The sequence below is a fragment of the Pleurodeles waltl genome, chromosome 4_2 (assembly GCF_031143425.1).
Source record: "Pleurodeles waltl isolate 20211129_DDA chromosome 4_2, aPleWal1.hap1.20221129, whole genome shotgun sequence".
NCBI classification, from domain to species: domain Eukaryota; kingdom Metazoa; phylum Chordata; class Amphibia; order Caudata; family Salamandridae; genus Pleurodeles; species Pleurodeles waltl.
In genome coordinates, this window is record NC_090443.1 from 1,033,864,297 (window position 1) to 1,033,883,453 (window position 19,157).

Here is a 19,157-nt window from a genome sequence, read left to right on the forward strand (position 1 = left end):
ACCACCACCACACCGGCACAGGCTGAGGCTCGCAGCGGGGCCCAAGAGAAGAGCCACACAGACACCACCACATGCGCAGCAGCCAGTGAGTAACAGACAGTGCACAGTGCGCTGCGCACTCGCTGACTGCTGACTGACTGTGATGCTCGCACGCAGGCATTTTAAATAATGCCGCGGGGCAGGCCAATAATTTTTTGCTGGGCCGTCAATTGGTAGCGCTTTCGCGCTACTAGATTGACGGCCCAATCCCACCATCATAATGATGACACTCAGTTTGTGCCACTCTGTGTGGCTCAGAGGCTCTGCGTGCGCGTCGCGTCGCGCAGTCGCAGACTAGAGGCAGCAGCCCGCGCTGCCGCACAGGCAGGCAGGCTCAGCCTCAGTGATGATGTCACTGGGGTGGGGCGGGCGCCGGGCGGGCCTGGGGCAGTGCATGTCACCTGCTGATGTGGCGCCGGCGCCGCCCCGCAAACATTTTTCCGCACAGTGGGCTAATAATAGCCCAACAATTAGCCTCCCGCAATTGGGTTTTTTTCCCCGCACAAATGGGAAAAATATCACCCATTTGTGCTGGAAATCGCCCAATCTGGCAACACTGGCAGCTTTCCACAGTGTTCTTATGAACAACTAGAGCGCTAACATCCTGTAATTATGACAAAATTGTGGCACATCTGAACTCCATCTTGATTTAATCAAAGCTGTAACCATGAAAGTATTTCCTACAGAAAAGGCTGCAGTAAATGCAGCTAGAGGGAGCTGGGAAACAAAAGAGTCTCCCAAGATGGCTGCCACCCAAAAAGCCCAAATACAGCCCAAATGTCACCAAAGGCAGCCCAAATATAGCCCAATGGTAGAACTATGCAAAACACTGAAGTAATCTGTGCAACAAATATTCAAGTGATCAATTGGTTAAAAAAACATAAAAATAGAAACTAGTTCAAAAGCCCTTTGTCACTATTTGAGAACTCAGAAAATGTGTCCTCATTTTAGCTTTCAAGAACACCAACCATTATTTCTATGAGAAAAAGAACCCCCTCACTTTTATCATTGCTAAAGGAAATGCTTGAGGTTTTACAGATCGATTCCATCAAGATGACTTCAGGTGTGCCACACTTTTGTCATACATACAGAATGTTGGTGCTCTAGTTGTTCATTAGGCTGTGGGGGGTTGTGAACGGTACAAGGGCACAGACTTGGACTGTAGAGGGCAGGGGGGCGTGAGCAAGGGCAAACACAGCAAACTGACGGTGCCGGACAGGTCGGAGGGCACTGGTAGCACAACAGACCACGCAGGGCAGGTGGGGGGGCAGTGGAGGAACAAAGGACTATCAAGGGTAGGGAAAGGAAGGCAGGGGTAGCAAGCCAACCATGCAGGACAGGCAAGAGAGGCTGTGGCAGCACAACAGACCATGGAGGGCAGGTGGAGGGGCAGTGGCACCACAAAGAATCGTGCAGGGCAGGAGAAATGGAGTAGGGCATGGACTCGGACAATGGAGGGCAGGAGGTACATGGCAGGGGCAGCTAGCTGACCACACAGGACAGGCAGCAGCCGTAGTGGTAGCATAATAGACCACACAGTACAGGTGGGAGGGTAGTAGCATCACCACTGTTAGCGCATCGGTCCTTAATAAGTAAACTTACAAGGAGACGCGTATAGGTCGATGAACCTTTTGACTCGTTTAAGATGTTCTTACCATAGCCCCAGAACAGAATCAATAATCAATACACAATAACCAATAATCATTAGCCAAGTCAACAATCAATAATCAATGGAGTCAGTAATTATCACACACCATGACTTTTCAGCCATGAATAACCACACCTTTAATAAAAGTTTAGTAAGTTTATTTCCCTTATTGGGAATGTAGATGAATCTCAAAATCAGATAAAAAGCAAATAATACTAAAATTGGTTAACCAAAAAGCTGCAAGAAACATAACCTAATCAAAGCTTGAATCACAATACATTCTAAACCATCAGTGCAAATCATCAGAAAAGTTAGCTTCAATAGTGCTACATAGTCCATAGAGTTCAGCAAGATAGTTTGTCAATCATTCGTCTCTGCAATTTGTCAACCGTCATATATATAACCTCAACTAACCCAGATTAGCATCAGCACGTGGGGTTTCATGCAAAACAATTTAGAACGTGAATTTTAGAAAACATCTAGCTAAGGAAAACTATCAAAAACAGCGCAGTTGATACCTAGAAAGAAAAGGCGTAAACATACATGTCAGTCATATTGTCATATCTACCTATCCACGGAATGGGCCAGCAAACAGAATCAGTCTTCGTCCTCAGGTCATCAGTCGATCAGCAACACATCAGGCTCTCAGTCAGAGAGTATGAGCACAATGACATAATCTCGAATCTCTTTTAAGTCTCTTCTTCTCAACAGCGGTCTGCCCAAAAATCTCGGTGTCTCCTCCCTCTGTCATGTTGTTATATCAAAGTTATCCAAACTATCTCCTAATTTCCAATTGGTCAATTAATCATACGTTACTACTCTATCCAATAGTTTTTCTATACCAAATCTATAAATTCTAATATTTTGACTTTCACACGTCATTAATTGGTCTGCTTTACGATGTTCTCATCATCCGGCTCGCCAGGTATCAAATTTGTTGCATCTTCTTCTCCAGTCAGTGTCTTCATTGTTCACGTCCTGGGAAAGAACCTCTAGCACACATTACATAGAGTCCGATACATTTTAAGGACACTGTCTCCTCTTAGTTGGTTCTCATGGAAAGCTTCTGCTAAGCATTTTATTAAACAACGAACATTTCACAGTTAGTTTACTCTGTCAGCATTTTCTATTGAACGCTAAGAAATACAGCTTCCGCATAAGGCCTGGCAAAACTAGGCCAAGACACTTGCTAAGTAAAGGTCTACAGTTAATAAGCTAAAGCATACTTCATAACCCTCAATATGACATATTACTACATTAATCTAATACATCTTCAATATTTAGTAAGTATTAATCATCAATTAGTACATCTCGTGAACACTGGTGGCCATTCTTCGAGGCCACATTTTCAAACGTGCACATTATTTTTTTATGTTATTCATTTTCGACAAAATTCATTATTCAAATTACATAAACACTAATTAATAATTTCTAATTAAGACATCTGCTTCAGCACCACAGACCAAGATGGAGGGCAAGGGCACACACACTGACAAGGGAGGGCAGGTGGAGGGGCAGCGGTGGCAAGCTGATCGTGCAGGGTAGGTCAGAAAGGCAGCAGCATAACAGATCATGGAGAGCAGGAGGGAGGAGCAGGGGCATGCACATGGGCATGCAGGGCAGGCTGTAGGCACAGTGGCAGCACACGGACCATAGAGGGCAGAAGGGAAGGGAGATGGTCATGCCAACAGACCATGGAGGGCAGGAGGGAGTTGTTAGGAGCAACAGACTTGGACAACAGAGGGTGAAAGGAAGATCAGGAGCAACACATTGACCACATAGGGCAAGTGGGAGGGGAAGTGGCAGCACAGCAGACCACGCAGGGCAGGCTGGAGGGGCAGGTGCAACACAATGAACCATAGAGGAAAGGAGGAAGGGAGTAGGGGTATGGACTTGGACAATGGAAGACGGGGGGAGGAAAGCGAGTACAGCAAGCCGGCCATGTAAGACAGGCAGAAGGCTGCACAACAGTCCATGGAGGGCAGGAGGGAGGGAATAGGGGCACGGACACAGACAACAGAGGGAAGGCAGGAGGGGTTCGGGGCAGGGGCAGCAAACTTACCATGCAGGGCATGTGGGGAACAGTTGCAGCACGGCTTATGGTGGGTGTGCAAGACGGAGAGGGCAGGGGCATGCACAAAGGTCCATGTAGGGTAGAAGTGAGGGGCTAGAGGCTGGACACAGACAACAGAGGGCAAGGAGAGGGGGACAGGAGCAGAGGCAGCAAGCTGACTATGCAGTGGTGGGGCAGGAAGGGCAGTGGAAGCACAAATGACTATGGAGGGCACATGGGAGAGGCAGCACAATGGATGTGGAAGGCAGGAGTGGAAGGATAGGGGCATGGATTCAGACGATGGAAGCTGGGGGAAACGCAGGGACAGAGGCAGCAAGCTGACAATGCTGGGCATGCAGGAAGGGCAGTGGCAGCTCAATGAACCATGGAGTCAAGAAGGGATTGGGCAAGGGCATGCACACAGACAGCAGAGGGCACAGATGAGCAGGTAGGTGCAGCAAGCTAACCATACAGGGTATGCAAGAGGGGCAATGGCAGCACAATGGACCACGCAGGGCTGGAGGTAGGGGACAAGGGCCTGGAAATGGACAACCGAGGGCAGGGGGAGGGTAAGTGGAAGAGACAGTGGCAGCACATATTGATATTACAAGGCAGGAGGGAGGGGGCAGAGGCATGGCCTCAGACAAAAGAGGGCAGGGAGGAGGTGGGGATGAGCAGCAAGCTAAGCACAGAGGGCATGTGGGAGGGGCAGTACCAACATAAAAGATGAAGAAAGGCAGGAGGGAGGGGAGGGGGCTCAGACAGAGACCACAGAGGCAGGGAGGAAGGAGCAGGGGCAGCAAGCTGGGTATCGAGGAATGGATTACATGGGGAGGACAGCTCAACGGAAGATGGGAAGCTAGCGGAAGGAGGCAGGGGCACGCACACAGACAATGCAGGGCAGAGAGTAGGGGAACAGGAGCAGTAAGATGACCAGAGGGCACTGGGGGGATGTGGCAGGGCCACACCGATGGTGGACAGAGGGCAAGCAGAAGGGGGCAGGAATCTGATCACAGTGAGGAGGCTGCATGCGTTAGGTCAGCATAATGGACCAGGCAGGGCAGAAGGGAGGGAGAGAGGCATGCTCATGGAGAATAGAGGGCAAGGGTTGCAAGATGACCATGAGAGGGAGGCAGTCTGGCTTGGGCAGATGCAGCTCAATAGACCACCGAGGGAAGGCGAGAGGGGGGCAGGGGCACGCAGATGGAGAATGGAGGGCAGGGAGGATGGAGCAGGGCAGCAAACTTCCCATGGAGGGCATGCAGGAGGAGTCAGGATATGCAGACAGAGAATAGAGGGCAAGCAGGAGGGAGGCAGGGGCAGCAAGGTGACCACAGAGGGCAGCAGGAAGGGGGCGAGAGCACACAGATGGAGAATGGAGGGCAAGCAGGAAAGGGGTAGTGGCAGTATGTTGACCACAAAGGGCAGGCTGCAATGCACTGGCCACCAGCAGAGTGCGGGCCTGTGCTAACCCCCTGTTGGAAATGGCCAAAGGCTGCGCACAGTGAAGGTGTTGACCTAATATGTTAAAAAAACAGATAAATTAATTAAAACAACAATGGTGAAATAGACGTTATTGCCAGGTGTGGCAATATGTTATTTCCTAACATCAGAAAACTCAGAAATTCACTGAAAAAACAATGGTTAAAGTGACGTTACACTTAGGTATGGCAATAAGACCTTAGCTCAGATTTAAAAAAAAAATAATTCACAGATAAAACCAAAGGTTAAACTATTGTTATAGTTAGGTGTTGAAATGCATTCACAATTAATGCTTAAAAAACAAAACACAGTGAAATTTGCCAATTATAATTCAGTGATCTAATTATAACTTGCGCCTCTGCCATGCACTACTTATGACCTCACATATTACATCATTCTTTACATGCTAAATGACAGGTTAAAACAGTACTAGTAAAAGTCATATTCCATTTATTATTACTGTGCACCTTTGCTGTGCCACCTACCATTATAAAATGATCAATGATGTACATAAACACTCTCTTAGTATAATTAACTAGGAACTTCTCCAGAGTATGTGCTCCCCCCACCTGCTCATAAACAAACTGGCTGTCTGAGAGCACAGCATATCCCTGGATTATTTCTTTCCTGTTGTTCATATAGTTAGTCATTAAATAAACATGTTTTGGTTTAAACAAAAGTATATTACTTCAAGCAACACTCAGGTATGTTTTGAAACTGGAGCTCACTGTGCTGTCTGTGCCTTCTGTCTTGCACTGCTTCTTCTTTAAAAACAATAAACATAAAAAAAAAAGATTGCACCAGTGTAAAAACATATGTTCTTAATCCATCCATATGACTGATATTAGTGAAGAATGCACAAACATCAACATTATGAGGTTCAATATGACCCCGGGGGTCGGTGATAATGTAGCGGTAGTACCGCCAACAGGCTGGCGGTACATACTACCACATTATGACATTGGCTGCAGCCAACCCGCTAATATACCACTCCGACCGCCATGGCGGTAGCAGCCGACTGGTGGGAGATAACAATCTCAAGCCAGGCGGCTGCTAGTGTACCCCCGGTGGCATTTTTACCCTGCCTTCCGCCATGGTTTTCGTTGCGTTCGATAGACCACGAAAACCATGGCTGAAGGCCCTACCAGTGGCAGGGAATTCTTTCCCTGTCACTGGTAGGAGACCACCCCCACCGCCCAAACACTCCCCAGATGCCCAACACCCCCCCTACACCCAAGCTCTCCCCTTCCAATCCTCCACCCCCCATAATCGCACAGTCGCTGACACGCACCAGGCATACAAACACTCACTCACACAGGCATAAACGCATGCATCCATTCATTCTCGCACACATCCGTACACACATTCACACTGACACGCACACACGCATTCACATTTCCATTCATACATGCATTGTCACACATGCAAACACACACACAAACAACACTACACACACATTCGCATTGACGCACACACTCACACATTCATGCACACACCCCCACCCACACACACAACACCCTCCACCCACCTCCCCTGTCGGAAACCCAACTTACCTGCATCCAGGGTTTTCCGGCAGGGGACGGGATAGGGCCCTGCTACCGCCAGCAGAACGCCGCCAGGACGTATTATTTTTCATAATACGGCTGGCGGCGGTCTACTGGCATGCCACTGCTGGTGGTAGCAGCGCCACCTTAACACCATCCGCCAGTATGGCCACAACCAGATTTCTGCCCTTCTTGTGGCCGAAATCCGGCTTTGGTCATAATTTGGTGGACGGATGTTAGCCGCAGCGATGGTGTTTTGGTGGCCGTCGCTGCGGTGGTAGGTGGCACTTACCGCCAATGTCGTAATGAGGGCCTAAGTATTCTTCTTCTTGTTTTAAATCAAATAACTTAAAAACATCCTTAATATCGCTTACACACGATGAACGTGTTTGGATTAGGAAGTGATTATGTATTTGGCATAGTATGGTACCTGAAGCTGAAATAACAGGCCTCTTAGGTGGATGCTCCTTACTCTGTGAAGATTCTCTTGCAGGCTGGATAAGGAGTAGAGGGTTGGAACTCTTGGGTTCTTAGTTATGAGAACATAATATTCATTTCTCTCCATGAGGCCTTCAATATACCGATCATATAGCATTTAATAAAACTCACATTGCACATGTGTATATCTCTTTTATCCTCCAAGGGAGAACCAGTTATTACTCTTGCTGTGGGTGCATTTCACAGTGTATCTGCTGCACTGGAGTTATCCTCCAAAATTCAATGAGCATTTATGGTCGCTAGCACACATGTTTACATATCTTTACATGCATTAGCCATTTATTGGGAAAATCTATTATTAGATGCATTTACTTTACTGTATTTGTACTTTGGAGATTGTGTTTTTATACTGGTCAGCTGATTTGCCTTATACGTTCGAGCATTTAATGCCTTTGGTCTATTTCCTTATATTCCTCATGCAGTGCTATATAATCTAGAGAGCCTTGTATCTCAAGGTTGGGCTGCTCCCATTCAGAGTCCCTCTCATCAGTTCTTTTATTTCATTCTGTTATTGAGTTCCTCATTGTCTGTTTGGTTTTAGTTCAGTGTTGTGTTCCCTAGCTATTCAAACTTCATGGGCAACATTTCTCTGGATATATGACACATAAATTAGGCGAAAGGTTTCTCTTTAAAGTACTTTTCAAACTTTTGTTGCTGATTTCTAATTCTTATGGCAGTAAAGGACAGGTTTGCCGGCGTACTTAATCTCAAGGGCACATATAACTCTGGATCCTGATTGTGCCTGAGAAGGATATTTTTGATTGATAAATAATGTGTAATTAGACAAAACACTGGTTAACGCGGGAAAGTGTAGGTAGGCCTCAACTTCCTCGGTGAAACCTAAAGAGACATCAATTGATTGGTTTTATAAGAAATCAAATGCAGTTTATTCACTATAGACACATCTCAAAGAAAGTATATGAATATTATGAACACATTGCATCATGAGTGAATTAAAGTGCGCAGGTGCTGTATACAAGGCATATTTACAAAACTACGGGTTGACATGAATACAAATTTCGACAACAAAACTCTGAATCAGAGTATGATGACCACATCATGATTAAAATCAGTCCTCGAGTCTATTTTGTCAATGTTTCGGCCCTGTTAAACCTATTTTGTAAGGGCCGTCACCAGGACCACGAATCAAGGTAGCATCAATTAAGCTTAGTTTCTACAGGTGAGCCGGACTGGTTTGTCCCAACTCTAGAAGAGCAGACCCTTGTCAGTCTGCCTCTTGCTTAGGACTTAGTATATTCTGAATCTGAGAATTGACTTCATGTCAGACTCTGCCGCATTTGAATGAGCCTGATACTAATTCCCTACACTGATTTACAGTGCACTTGACTGATTTTGAGACTCACCGTTATTTTTACCTACTGTATTGAACTTCAAATATTTAACACAGCTTCACGGTTTCCAAGGTTTTTACTAGTGTTGAGCCTTATTTAATTGAGAATACTGATTTATTTACCGTTCATCTAAACTCCTTAGAAACACTTTGCCTCATATATTCTTAAGGACAGCACAGCTCCAATCCTGCGTTAAACTAGAAAACAATTGAGAGATGGGTTGTACATTTTACTGGTATGATAGTAAGAATTAAAGTAAACATGTAATACATAAAAAAAATAACATAATATGAATTGCACAATGAGATCGAAATGTGGTGTGTTTGTGTAAATTATAATTGTTTGTGTTATATCACTGTTTTCAACCACTAGTGTTACCTTTTGACAAGTATGGACTACATCTCCCATAATTCACTGTTAAGGTAGCAATAGAGCAGATCATGTGATGGCAGTAAAGATAAAAGTTGCGCTTACCAATAGCAATTCACTATGAAAAAGACCAGTAATGGTCGAAACATGTTGGTGATTGTGTGCTTTGATGAAGAAATAAAAGTTAAATACACACTGACAAGAGTGCGTCCATGTCGTCCTTTCTATTAGGCAACTTGTTGGAATTTTAGATTGACTTGTCACCGATTGACGGAAAGGCTTGGCTGGAGCGCTGATGAGAAAAGCAGACTGTGATTTTACTTTGGAGATAATATTCAATGAAAAAACCCAAGGTTACAGGGACATTATAGTTAGGAAACTGTTGTAAACAAGGTAAGAGGTGTCTTGAAGGTTTAAATGTGTTTATTTCATCACGGAGCAAAGACCGCCGCTGTCACGTCCTCCGGCTCCTCCGCAGCCTCTCAACCGTTCTCTCGAGCTCGTGTGCCAAACCTTAAAGAACACAACATATTATCTCCCCTTTTTTTTTTTTTTAAACTAAACTTCCACATCAGAGAAACATAACATAACATTAAAAAATAACATAACATTAAACCACTAAACAATCCTGGCGAATATATCGATAACAACAAGTAGATTTCCTGCTAACAGCCATGAGATTCCCTAAGTTTGAGCGGCACCCGTTTCACTCGAACAGATCTTCTAAGTGTTTGGGGCACCCCCAACTTAGTGTTTAACGCCAACCGTTCCTGAACCATGCCCTCTGACACAGCTCTACTACACCTTTTCATTCCACAGTCACTGTCGTCACTCACCTTCACAGCTTTACCCACATTCCACCATTGACCACCCTCAACCATGATGGCATTACCACACACTCTCCTCACTGTAACCGGACTCCCATAACAGGCTTCCCCTTTCCTCACGAAGGTCTGTAACTTGATGCGCACAACATCACCTGGTTGAAAAGAGCACTCTTTTGTAGAATTTTTCTGGTCATACCTAGCTTTCACCTTGTCCTGATTTTTCTTTACTTCACCCCTAACCCTATCCTTGTCCACAGCATCAGGAAATTTACCAGACACGATCTTGGCTAACCAGGCCGGGAAAAGTTTTGACATACTACGCCTACCTTTCAAAAGTTCAAATGGAGAGATTTTCGTCAGTGAATGTGGTGTGGTACGATAAAACCACAACATCGAATTCACAGCTTCTTCCACATCCAATCTACTCGCTTTAGCCCACTTTATGCATTCCACAACCACTCTGTTCATTCTCTCGACTAAACTATTTGTTTGAGGATGGTACAGAGAACACTTCAAATGTTTTACACCAGACTCTCTTGGAAAGGTTTCCATCTCATTGCTCACAAACTGTACACCATTATCCGAGATTAAGTACTCCGGAAAACCTTCCCTCCAAAAGATTTCTTTGAGGAACTGTATGGCAGAACTAGCCGTAGGCTTAGCGAAAAACCGCACTTCTGGCCACTTACTGAAGTAATCCATTAGTACAAAGGCATAGTGCATGTGACTAGGGAGGAAATTGAAGGGCCCAACCATATCAACCCCCACTTTAACCCAAGCCTTATCTGGTAAAGGTATGGGTTGTAATGGTGGCTTCACAATCTTCAACCCTTTTTCGGCACCGTTACACACAACACATCCATGAACAGCCCTTTCCACATCTTTATCCATAGAAGGCCACCAATAGAGCGCCCTGATCTGTCTTTTTGTCATAGTGGCACCAAGGTGCCCATCATGCGCATGGTCCACCAATTTTGGTCTAACCTCGCAGGGGGTACACACTTATCATTCCTCAACACAATGCCATCCTCAATTGATAACTCATCACCCACCTTGGCATACGGTTGGACCTCTGAATTCAAATTCCTTTCTTTAGGCCAGCCGTTGACTATATACTGCTTAACCCTGGATAGCACCTCATCATTGCTTTCAGCCATCTTCCATACCGTTTCCGTGCACACCTTGGATTCATCAGCATCCACAGCTGCTATAAAACAATCCTCCACATCATCCTCCACATCAACAGTACTTTCATCACCAATAGGTAAACAAGATAAAAAGTCAGCTGTGAAATTATCTTTTCCCGGAATGTATCTGACATGAAAATCATACTGTAACAATTTTGTGGTGAGGCGTGCTATGCGAGGGGTTGTATAGTTAATCTTGTCTTCATTCAAAATGTACACCAATGGTTTATGATCAGTTTGAACAACATAGTTTCTCCCCCATATATAGCTTCTAAATTTCTCACTAGCCCAATAGCATGCTAGCAGCTCTTTCTCAATCACTGAGTAATTGAGTTCTGACTCACGTAATACTCTAGAGGCATAACTAATAACCTTTGCGTCCTTCCCCATACCTTGAGAGAGCACTGCGCCCAACCCATACCTACTAGTATCAACAGTGATGGTGCACAATTGTCTGGGGTCATATGGACTGAATGGTCTAGCATCGACCAACTCCTGCTTGACCTTTTCGAATGTAGCTTGACACTCACTGTGCCATCTGAACGGTACTTTGTTCTTAAGCAAGTTTGACAAAATTTTCATTTTGCTAGCATAATTGGAAATGAACCTAGAATAGTATTCAGACATGCCTACAAATGATCGCAACTCGTCTTTGTCCTTAGGATTAGGCGATTCCACGATCGCTTTTACCAAGCCGGGCCGCGGTGCAACACCATCCCCAGACACACAATGACCTAAAGATTCTATCTTTTTCTTGTAAAACTCACATTTTTCTTTCTTTACACAGACGCCATAGGACTGAAATTTTTTAAAGACAGATCTGATTTTCTCCTGATGACCTTCCAAATCCCTAGTATGAATCAAGACATCATCTTGGAAAACCAGAATGCCCTGTACTCCCCCCAACATTTTGTGCATGATGCGTTGAAACGCTGACGCAGCGGAGGCCAACCCAAATGGCATCCTGCAAAACTGGAAAGTGCCAAACGGGGAATTGAAGGCTGTGTAATGACGCGAATCCTCATCCAACACCACCTGGTGATATGCCGATGCAAGATCTATTTTGGAAAACCACACAGAGCCTCTGAGCTCATCGAGCAGGTCGCTAATCTTAGGTAAAGGATATGAGTCTACCTATATCTTCTTATTGAGACTCCTCAGGTCCACACATAAACGTAGGTCCCCATTTCGTTTTCGGGCAACCACCAATGGAGAAAGCCACAAACTGGACTCAATAGGCTCAATTACACCATTATTTTGACGTTTGTGCAATTCAGCTTTAAGATCATCTCTTAGACTAAACAGCACCGACCTGGCATTATGTCTCACTGGGATGGCCCTATCCTTTACCTTAATTTTGTGCTTGAAACCAGCAATCTTTCCCAAACCCTGTGCAAAAATGCTAGGAAACTCCTCTTCAAATGGTTCCTTTGACTCTTGGTTCCCTACAACACGGACTTGTTCTTTAGCACCAGGTTTCAACACCATACCAAACAGCCCTTGGTGGTACCATCCTAAAATGTTCAAACCTTTATATGCCACATAAATTTTACCGAAGATCTTTCAATCCTTGAACTCTAGACTATCTTTTATGTAGCCTTCCAAGTCAATTTTCCTGCCCTCATCAGATACAGGTGATCTGTCGGGAGGCAATAACTTCCTATCACCCCAAACGTTGTGGAAGAGATCTGATGTGATCATAGTAATACGTGACCCAGAATCCACTAATAACTGAAGCCACTTATCACCAACCCGAATATCTACAAGAGGATCTACGCATTGGTTTTGATCTTTGACTCCACATACCTTTTCAGTGACCACCACAATCATATCCTGATAGGCCTTAACAAAAGAATCCTCTTCATTCTCCCCTTCTTCCTCTACCACCGTGGACACCTTAGCTTGCTTATTAAACATGGATTGACAGACTTTAGCAAAGTGACCTACTTAACTACACTTCCTACATACAGCATTCTTCTCTGGACAACTTTTGCCATCCTTAACGTGAGGCATGTTCCCACATCTAAAACATATGTTAGAAGACCTAAAGAATGGATTGTCATGTTTCTTCAAGTTGCCTTTCTTTACTGCACCCATTTTAGTAATGACATTCACATGCACTTGATCAGAGTCCTTCACCCCAGTACTTATTGAGTGTTCCTTTAGAGAGATCTGCGCCAGTTCAATGCTTTTGGCTGTTTTAATGACTTCTTCCAAGGTTGGATTGCCCATGGTAAGTAGCTTCTGCTGAATGTGCTTATTTGAGCAGTGACCGATAAACTGGTCCCTTATTAACTGGTCTTGGAAATCTCTAAATTCACACTTCGAGGCCAATTGTCTCAGTGCACTGACGTATGCGTCAACATCCTCACTTTGAGACTGCTGACGCTTGAAGAATTTGTGCCGCAAAACCAACAGACTCGGCAGTATATCAAACCTTGTGGACAACTTCTTGGTGGTCATATTATATTCATCAAGCTCTTCATCAGTTTGCGGCAGGTCCGGTAAGTGTTTGAAAATCTCTCTACCTTCATATCCCAAAGAATGTAAAAGAAGACACTTCTTCCTTTCAGGGCGAAAACGAGAGGCTCCAATAGCTCCTAGATACGTCTCAAAACCGTCAAACCATTGTCTCCATGGGATGGGAGGGGCCCCTGGAGTTTCCAAAAAGGGTGGTGGAGGATTAACAGACTGCATAGCACAAATCAAGAGGCAGCAAAAAAAAACAGAACTGTCCAGGGCCTGTTCAGATGGTTATTGTAAAAAAAAAAAAAAAAAACTGTTAGTAGCACTTTTAATCAATGTAGCAGTATTTTTCCCCGTTGTTGTCCCTGCTACTATGACACAGTGTAGTGTTGACGACAATTACATCCAAGATGGTGTTTAAAAAAAAAACGCCAACTACAACCAATGTAAACGTATTTTCGCGGTTATCCCTGTTACTATGGCCCAGTGTAGTATTGACAGCAACTACATCCAAGATGGCGCTTAAAATTGCCAACCACTGCACCTGCAGAGTCCCATTCCAGTTGTCTGCTGCCAAATCAGTCACTCGATCCTCCCCCAGCAGGGCTCCAAGATACCTTAGGTTTCCTGCTGGCAGTAGGCGAGGATCTCTCTTCACCACAAAGCGTGGGTAATTATCGGCGGTCAACTGGCTCCCTCGTCGCCAAATTTAAATGTTGTAAACAAGATAAAAGGCGTCTTGAAAGTTTAAATGTGTTTATTTCGTCACGGAGCAAAGACCGCCGCTGTCACGTCCTCCGGCACCTCCGCAGCCTCTCAACCCTTCTCTCGAGCTCGAGAGCACAGGAGAACCCGACACAGCCGGCAGCACGCGAAATAGGTTTGGCACGCGGTGTAATCCTGGAGCGTGCCAAACCTTAAAGAACACAACAGAAACAAAATTAAAAAACCTTATAAATTCACTAAAAACCAAAGGTTACAGGAGTTATAGTTAGGAAACAGAATTAAAAAACCTTAGAAATTCACTAAAAAAATGAAGGGACGTTATAGTTAGGTTCAGATTTTACACACACAAAACCATAGAAATTCAGCTGTTGGAGTTATTTGAAGTAACTATAACTCATGTCCTAAGGTAACTATAACTCTCGCCCCCACCAGGCACAGTTTTCTCATCAATAATTTTATTGCATATGTTACAGTGATATTATCAGTGATGTCATAGAAAATGTCATGAGTGATGTAATATCTGGGGTAATTAGCAGTGCATTATGAGGGCCCGGATTATAGATACCTTAGGCCCCTCTGCTCTCTGTTGTCCATGTGCATGGCCCTGTCCCCTCTCCACTGCTTTCCATGGTCCATTGTGCTGCATTGCCATCCTGCTTGCCCTGCATGGTGAATTGTGTTGCTGCAACCTCTGACGCTTGCCCTGTAAAGTCAGTTTGGTGCCTCTGCCCATCTCCCTCCTCCGCTCTGTTACCCGAGTCCATGTCCATGCCCCATTCCTCCTACCCTCCGTGATCCAATGTACCATACTTGTCAACATTTTGAATTTGGTAAGAAGGAGATTTTGAAAAAGAAACTGGGGAATTGATTTTGGCCATTGACTTACATTGACAAAGAGGAGATTTTAGGCAGGAGGCAGATTAAATAGGCTTTAAAAAATCTGCAGTCTCCTGCCTAAATTGGTTCTTTTGGCATTTATGGTTATACTGCCTCTTCGTTCTGGCCTCAATGGTCTCAATGGTTGGTTTGTTGCCCCTGCCCCCCTTTCCTCTGCCCTTCATAATCTGTTGTGCTGCCACTGCCCCTCCCGCCTGTCCAGCATGGTCAACTTGTTGTCTCTGCACCCTCCTCCCTGTCCTCTATTATCCAGGTCAGTGCCCCTGACCTCTGCCTCCCCACAGCATTCTAATGAACAACTAGACTGCTAACATTCTACATTTATTACAAAAGTGTGGCACACCTGACGTCATCTTGATGTAATCGAAACTATCATACCTAAAGCATTTCCTTTAGAAATTATAACATTCCCATAGAAAGTATTGTTAGTGCTCTAAAAAAACTAAAATAAGGACATGTTTTCAGAGTTCTTAAAGAGTGACATGCACTTTTAAGTTATTTGCTATGTTTATGTTTTTTATCCAGATGATCACTTGATCATTTGTTACATTTAGGGGAGAGGATGTGGCGGCAGACCGGGGAACCATGTTTGAGTTTCAGTGTCAGCTCGACATCCTGTGATTTTGGGCAAATCACTTAGGGCCAGATGTAGGAAGCCTTTTGCGCCTCGCAAACGGCGAAAAACGCGGTTTGCGAGGCGCAAAAGGCCTTACGCGATGCAGAGTCACATTTTGCGAGTTGGTACCAACTCGCAAAATGTGATTCCGACTTGCAAATAGGAAGGGGTGTTCCCTTCCTATTTGCGACCGCATCGCGATGTTGAGTTGCTTTGTGACCGCGAAAGTGGTCGCAAACCAACTCGCAGTTACCATCCACTTGAAGTGGATGGTAACTCATTCGCAAAAGGGAAGGGGTCCCCATGGGACCCCTTCCCCTTTGTGAATGCCACAAAAAAGTATTTTTCAGAGCAGGCAGTGGTCCTATGGACCACTGCCTGCTCTGAAAAAACCGAAACTAAATGGTTTCGGTATTTTTTCTTTTTGCAGCTCGTTTTCCTTTAAGGAAAACGGGCTGCAAAAAAAAAAAAGAAAATGCTTTATTTAAAAGCAGTCACAGACATGTTGGTCTGCTGCCTCCAGCAGGCCACCATCCCTGTGAGTGCCTAGACTCACTATGGGGTCGCAAACTGCGACCCACCTCATAAATATTCATGAGGTGGGTCTTTGCGACCCCATAGCGAGTCGCAGAAGGTGTCTGAGACACCTTTTCTCCATCTCAGATTGCGAGTTGCAATTTGCAAGTCGCTATGACTCGCAAATTGCAAGTTGCAATTGTTAACTTACCTACATCTGGCCCTTAATCTCTTCATGTCTAAAACTAAAATGAATGTGCCCTTGCGTAATGTAACTGATGCTCATGTAAAGCACTCCAATACCTTTGGGTCAAGTCTTCGCTATATAAAACTGAAAAACAAAACAAAAATTAAGGCTATACTTGGGCAACATTTGGGTGATATTTGTGCTACATTTGGGCTCTTTTTTCTCTGATGGCCATTTGGGAGACTTATTTGTTATGAAGCTCCCTAATTTCCTCATTTACTGCAGTATCCTCCGCAGAAAATGCTTTCAGTTCTCCACCTAGATTCCATCAAGATGGCGTTTAGATGTGGCACACTTTTGGCATGAATTCAGAATGTTAGCAATCTAGTTGCTCATTAGAACTGTTGGAGTGTGACTTTTATAATCAATATTAACATGAAAAGCTTGCAATATAATGTCTAATGAAACCGCATAAAATGTGTTAATGTAATACTAATGCACGCATTTGAAATGTGCCAACGGGGAGTGGCCACCAGTGTATACGATGATTAATGAAACTGACTAATAATGAATTAATAATATACTTATGTATGGTTTTGTATTAACGTATCCTAACTAAGAGTTATGCGTTAAGGTTCTGTTAAAATTAATCACTAGGCCTTAGTTAGCAAGCGTCTGGGCCTAGCTGCCTGGTCTCATATTAACTGTGTTTTTTCTGACGTGCAATGTGCTGCTTTCCTGAAGGACACGAAGCTGTACTTTTCCAGACTTTAGAGATATGTGTGTAACCGTAGTAAATTCTTTCTCATGGGACCCGACTTGCTCAAGGAGACATTCTTGCTGAATGCAACAGTGTAATTCGCAAAAGGTGCAAGGTCGCCTAGACTAGGAGAAGACAATGGAACCACTGACTGGAGCGACAAGTGTAACTTTTCATACCTGACATTCTACCCGTTGAAGACGTCAATCACAGGAGCCAATCAACTGAATAAGAACTGTCTCATGTGAAAATTCTAGTAATGTGTGTGACGGATCATTGGACAGAGATAACGATGCACCAAATATTGCCTAATGGGAAATTAGAGACTTGTTCGAAAACTTTGATATAACGGCGTGACCCAAGGAGAAATCAGACATTCTTAGCCCTTCTTACTCTGCCATTACCGGATATTCTTCCTTGCCATTTCTTTGCCATCCCTTGTCCTTTCTGAGAGACTTTTGTCTTATACTTTAAACCATCCTCATCCTACCCCTTGCCTGATATGCACTTCTCCTCCTTATGAGGGAAGAGCCTTTTCTTGCTATGCCCTGCTGAGACTTACCTGTTCTATCCTGGCTGATGGCGAATCGACTGATGTCCTGAGGACGAAGACTGACGCTGCGTGCTGCCCCATTTGGATGGGTAACTATCTGCTGATAAACTGTAATTGTCTGTTTGCCTTTTTCTTTCTAGGCACCGACTGCTCTTTTGATAGAGGCCGTAGTTAGATGTTTTCCAAATTAAGGTTTGCTAAATTGTTTTGCATGAAGCCCGACATGCTGATGCTAATTAGAGGTTAGTTAAGGAGTTCACTAATATCGGGTGCAAATAGACAAATGACTGAATCTTGCTTTGTTGAATAATGTACTAATGATACTCTGCTAAAGTTGATTCATGTTAACGCCGTGCTTTGTTCTTATGTTTATGACCCATGCTTTGATAAAGTCTTATTTGAGTTGCCAAGTTATAGTTGTATTGATTTGCTTATTGATATTGTGACTAATAAATATGATACTAGAGTGTAACTAATAGGGAATAAATATCCTAAATCTTACTAGATTTGTGTGGTTATTCATGGCTGAAAGGTCATGGTGTGTTTGATTCTTATTAAATGTTATTGATTACTTTAATTAACTAGTTATTGTGAATATCGATTAGGTTATTGATCTATTGATTGAAATGCTAGACAGATGTCTCGTCCTGGGAAGTCCCCAAACGTGGTCAAAAGATTAATTGGCCTAAAACGAGTCCCCTTGCAAGTTAAATTAACAAGGTTTGGATGCGTTACCAGAACACTGTAGATAAACTTCTGATCTAGGGAGTTAAGAGGCATTCTATGTCAGGACCGGAGGCTTCAGATTATGCTTTTCCTTCTTTGCTGTTTATTGTACAAACTACATAGCAGCCAATCAAAAGAAACTTTTAATAAAACTACAATTCCCAATATCCTCTGTGCCAATGACAGTCCTCGACATATATGTATACTTGTTCTGGTGACATTTTCTTCCTCTTCCGCAAAAAGATAAGTGCCCTCATTTTCTCTTACCATTAGTATTTTCTATTGTGTGTATTGCTTTCTGTGTTATAAGCGATATGCTCGTAAAGTCGCTATCGGCATCCGACGGGGCTACCTGGGGGGAGGAAGATGACGCATGCTAGCGTGAGGACTGTTCAGTCCTATTTTTATCTCACCCTGCACACTTCCCTTACGCGGCAGGCGTGTCCCCAGCAGATATCGGGGACGCGAGGTCCATGCTTCAGCTCAGCAAGACAGAGCATGCTGGATTCTGCTGAAGCTTCTTCCTGGATGTTCAACTTGTGCAGTTTTTGAAACATCCCCCATATGTCCTAAGCCAGGGCAAGTTCAGGCAATTACAGGTTTATCCTGAGGGGCCCATATCCTTGTTAGCCTGCAATACCTTGCAGTTAGGATCCATATAAGCTCACATACTTATTCCTCATTAGCCTCCAAAAAGCGATCTATTTTAAA